The sequence below is a fragment of the Euprymna scolopes genome, chromosome 2, assembly GCF_053919585.1.
Source record: "Euprymna scolopes isolate OS-2025 chromosome 2, ASM5391958v1, whole genome shotgun sequence".
Taxonomy (NCBI): Eukaryota; Metazoa; Mollusca; class Cephalopoda; order Sepiida; family Sepiolidae; genus Euprymna; species Euprymna scolopes.
In genome coordinates this window covers 93,824,886-93,830,513 of record NC_136483.1, presented here as the reverse complement: position 1 = coordinate 93,830,513, position 5,628 = coordinate 93,824,886, and the positions used below count along the sequence as shown (strand labels likewise).

General features: G+C 38.2%; 1 pseudogene; it reads left to right on the top strand.

Moving 5' to 3' along the window:
• The first annotated feature begins 5,216 nt into the window (after positions 1-5,216).
• On the top strand, positions 5,217-5,338 carry LOC145243526 (U2 spliceosomal RNA; annotated as a pseudogene).
• Positions 5,339-5,628: the final 290 nt, after the last annotated feature.

Sequence of the window (5,628 nt, the reverse complement as noted above, 5' to 3'; positions counted from 1 at the left end):
AACTGTATTCGACATTAAAGAAAATGGAAGACTATATTATTCAAATAGCGTAGTTCCATCAAAAACCGCCTGCCATGATCTACAGACATGCCATAAAATTCTTGGACACTGCAATATTCCTGATATCAAAAAGTTACCAACTGTAGTTGATGGAATGCAAATACAAACATCAAAAACCTTCAACTGCGACGTATGTACGCAAGGGAAAATGACAAACTATCAACACAAGATACCAGACAAAAAGGCCAAAAAAATCCTATCAATGGTGTATTGTGACTTGAACGGTCCCGTAGAACCGATGGCCAGAGAACATTATAGATATGTGTTGAATTTCGTAGATGACCATTCAGGGTAAATAATGGTTTACTTTTTAAAGAATAAATCTGATACCTTGCTAGCAACTAAGAAATATGTAGCCGACATGGCCCCCTACGGTGAAATCAAGTGTATTCGCTCTGACAACGGTACGGAATTCACCAATACAGACTTTGAACTTTTACTAATTAACCATCATATCAGGCATGAAACATCAGCTCCTAGATCGCCGCACCAAAACTGGACTGCTGAACGTCCGTGGCGGAGACTTTTTGAAATGGCAAGATGCCTACTCATTGAATCAAAACTCCCTAAAAACCTCTGGACGTATGCACGTATAGCGGCAGCTTATATACGCAACAGGTGCTTTAACAAAACACTATCTAAAACTCCATATGAATCTTTCTGCGGTAAAAAAAAACAAATTTAAGCAGAATGCACATATTTCGTTCAATTTTCTTCGCATATATAGAGAAAAAGAGTAAATTGAATATTAATGCCGACAGAGGTATATTTCTTGGATACGATAGAAACAGTCCAGCCAATTTAATATTTTTCCCGGAAAAAATAAAATAAAAAGAATCCGGTGTGTAAAATTCACAGACACGTTTGAGTTTACAGACGAAACCCCGTCATATGAACAGGATGAAAGTATATTACCTCAAATAATTAGAACAAACGAAAACAATACAAATGACGGAGACGAGAGTGTCCATGATGATGATGATGATGATGATGATGATGAGGAGGAGGAGGAGGAGGAGGAAGTCCAAAGATATCCCAAAAGAAATAGAAGACGACCCGATTTTTTTGTGGTCGACAATATAAAGGATTATCAAATCGACTATTGCTATTCAATGGAAAATGCGCCAAAAAGCTTCAACGAAGCAATTAATTCAGAAAATTTTGATGAATGGAAAATTGCCATGAAAAAAGAAATAGATGCCTTAACCGAAAATGATACCTATACGGTAGTGCCTCTCTCAAGAGATAAACATGTTATTTCTACCAGATGGGTCTTTACATAAAAGAGTACAGCATCAGGTGTAGAACAGTACAAAGCAAGATTTGTTGCTAAGGGGTGCTCTCAGATTTACGGTAAAGAATACTTTTCTGCGTTTTCACCGACAACAAACCTAACGACAATCAGAATTTTACTGCAAGTCGCATCACAATATGACTTAAACATTCATCAAATGGACGTAAAAAATGTTTATTTGAATGCCCCAATAGTCCTAGACAAGACCTTAAACTGTATCCATTTTATTTGTATTGACACTTTAACCTGCTAATGCGTAACTAATATTTTTGCTTAAAAAAATCTTTGTAATTTTCCTTTTTGACATTTGAACACAATTACAAATGGCGTCTTTTTAAATGCTAAAATTCTAAGATCCAAATGATTTCTAATTTTTGTTATGTCTAAGTGAATATAAAAATATATATTTATTTTTGTGCAGAACGAACACAAGGGACTTCCTCATTATAAAAAAATAGGGAGGATGTTGCAATATTTTGGAGTTGTAATGGGGTATGATCCCACACAGTCGGACGATTCTATTTATAAACGATGCTGCTAAGAACTGACGAATAAAATTAATTCACGGGATGCTACCAACGAATCAGAAACCAGAATTGCTTCATAAATATTAAACCTTTTCTGGAGCAATTTCACATGTTCTTTCCCCGGGTTTCGACACGGTAATAATATTTTGTTCTGTGGAACTGTCTACTACAAAGAAGTCACCTCACAGGACTTGTGTGTAAAACGAACCATCTGAAACTGTTCTGAAACTCAAAATGGCTTACACTTCTAGCATGTATTGCAGAGTTTGAAGAGAAGTGGAGCTACTTCGGCTTAGCACTTTTTTAATTGCACAGCTGGGAGGAGATCGGGTCCACATGCTTTCGTCTAGCGTAGCGTCTGTCATCATAGGAAAGTCAGGCAGAGGGTTGTTTAAAGGGTCCAGTGTGGAGTTTGAGGCAAACCGACTGGCAAGCATGTTAGCCTTCTCGATTGCTGAGCAAACAACCTCGCGATTTTTAGTTAGTGGGGGAATTGTCGATTGCCCATAATTTACTACACTGTTTTAGAGTTTCCAGAAGTCACGAGTTCCTAGTTTTTGTGCTTCTATGCGTTTTTTATCGATTTCCGTTAATTTTCTCTTAGCTGTCGCTATTTCTTTCTTAACATTACTTCTAGCTTTTATGTACTTCTGTCTGTTTGAGCTGGACCTATGTCGGTTAAATTTGCGGTATGCATGCTTCCTTTGAGCAATAGCATTGGGCAAGTCGAAGTAAACCATTTGGGAGAGTGGGGCTTGCTATAAAATTTCCGCATGGGAATATGCGCTCCGATTGCAGTTTTGAACCATTCAGTGGTCTCGTTTGCACACTGTTAGGCAGGAAGAGAAAAAATATTTCCCCATGGGGAATCTCTGATAAGATCTCTGATGGCTTCCCAGTCAGCCTTTTTATAATATCTCGTTGTTTTGAGCACTGGCTCTTCAGTTTTTGCTCTAGAGTTTAGGGTTATTTCAACCATTATCACTGCATGATCAGCGTTCCCGAGTAGCCTGGCGGCATTCGTTGTACGATCATCGAGAACTGTGGTTAAAAACAGATCCAGAAGTGATGCATGTTATTCTTCCTTGTCAGGGAAAGGGGTTGGAAACGTATAATTTGTGATAGGGAGTGAGATATAGAGAAGCTATGAGTTGTGCTGCCCGGTGCATCTGTGTAAGTAGAGGATCCAAACCAGTTTTTGTGGGGGGACATTAAATCACCAAATGCATGCACTTGTGCGCTAGTGTCGAGGGAGAGTGTTGTGTCTATGCTGTCAGAGACTTTGTTTATTATGGTGTAGTCCTGGGTCGAGGGAGAGCAGTAAAGAAAGTAAAAGTTACTAATGTTGTGTTGCAAGTTTTGTCTAAAGCACATAAAGGCTTGATCATCCGATTATAGGTTTGTTTCTCTAGTCAAAGGAAGGGTATTACGAATGTAAACTCCAAGTCCATGCATGTGTTTGTCACACTCGTTGCGGCAGAGTGGGAAATATCCAGGCATGTTAAAGTAGTTAGAGGGGATGGGGGACTGTAGGTTATTCTCACTTAGTGCTAAGATATCCGGGGTATTTGTTAGGAGAAATGCTTCAACATCAGCTAACTTAGTTCTACGCCCACGGATATTTGAGAATGCAAGCCTCAAGGGAGGATGCAAGTTGGGTTTGTTTGACCCTAAGCCTGGTTTAAGCGTGTCTTGGAGTTCAGATAATATGCAAATATAATTTGGGAAATGTTCAATTTCGCGGGATACTTTTTTTCTCTCGTTTTATATAAGAAAAAGTATTGGTTAATAATATTATATTTGACAAAAAGATTCAGGAAAAAGATAAATAAGAAAACAAGACACATATTCACGATAAAATCAATGCTGAATAATAGGGCGCCTCTTCCTGTGTTTCGATGAAGTAACGGATCAAAAGCATATACTTTTTAACAAGGAAAACACACCCGGAATAGGTGCCCAGAAAGGAGATCGCAATGTGCGAGGGGGATTATTTATTAAATTTCCTTATTTTTTATTATTTTTTTTATTTACTTCTTGTCATGACTATTAATATTAAGTATCGTACATAATAAAGTTCTTCTGTCATCTAAATAAACTAATATATAAGAATCCCCCTTCCCTACTATCTCGATGTGACATGGTAAAAAAAATAGACAGGAAATTGTTTTAAAATAAGTGAATTAAGGATGGTTAAGATGTGTCTGAGAAATAAAACAATAAAATAAAACTAAATAGAATGATATGAGCACAAACGAAAAAAAGGGTTAGATTTGATTGACTTTTTTGAAAAAAAAGTGCGCCCAAAAATGTAATTAGCTAAAGTTATATCTTCGGCCAGCATCCAAATGACGCTAAGAACTTCTACCCTTACTGTCGGAGGTCATAGGAGTGGGGGGGACTCACTTAATATTTGAGGTCGACCAGTATAAGGTTTCCTCTCCTTTTTTAAGGAGAAGGAGAAAGAAAGAAACCAATATTCTGTTTGTATATTTTAAAGATAAGATTATAAACATCGTCAAATTTAGATTTGACATTTACTTAGCCAGGCATGAATAAAATTAAAAATTGTGTAATGGCGATTAGGCTGAAAAGAAAGATTAGGAGCAATACGTAATCTGAAATCAAGGCAGTTTCATGGCTGTAATATTTCCCAGTTAGAAAGTCCGTGCGTCTTTTTTCTTTTATCGACTAGGGAGCATTTTAAGCGACATAAGTGAAATACAAACGATTACACTAAAAGGGACGGCTAGAATCCTGAAAAGATCTCTTGGTTGGACTCACTAAAATAGGGGTAAATGTCAGACATCTGGTTGGATGTCCCATCCCCTAGAAGAAAAAGGTTAAGAAAAATGAAAAAAAAAAATAGTTTTTATATTTCAAGCGGTCGAGTTCATATTTAAAATAATCTATTGCAATGAGAGTAAATACACACAATTCCAATGCATGGATAGAGAATTGAGGTTAAAAAGTTCTTCTGTCATCTAAATAAGCTAATATATAAGGATTCCCCTCGGCCTACTACCTCGATGTGGCATGGTAAAAAGATAAACCTTCTGCCTAATTTGCTCGGTTGGGGAGCAAATAAATAGGCTTTCTTGGCCTTTTGACAAAGATCAAAGTGTAGTATCTTTTCAGGCAGATACTGCAAGCAAAGACCACATGTGGCGGTAAACCTACATATAAGACCTTGGTCAAAGTAGGGGTAACCCTTCATACCAATTGTCACTATCCAGCCTCTCTACTCCACGAGGAGTTGGCCCCTATTTCCCCTTCATTTATCACATTAAAAAATTAGACATGTGCCTAATTTGCTCGGTGGGGGAGCAAAAAATACCTTTTCTTGGCCTTTTAGCCAAGATCAAAGTGTAGTATCTGATCTGGGGATACTTCAGTAAATATCATATGTGTGGGCAACCCGACATATAAGACCTTGGTCAATGTAGGGGCACCCCTTCATACCAATTGTCACTATCCAGCTCCCTACTTCCCAGGAAGCTGATCCCCATTTCCCCTTCACTACTCACATTAAAAATCGGTCTTGTGCCATATTTGCTCGGTGGGGGAGCAAACAAATCCCAACGCCACATATAAGACCTTGGTCAATGTAGGGCAACCTTTCATATCAATTGTCACTATCCAGCTCCCCTACGCCCCAGGGACCTATCCCCCATTTTCCCTTCATTACTCACATTAAAAGCGGCCGTGTGCCATATTTGCTCGGTGGGGGGCGGGGTGCTAATAAAT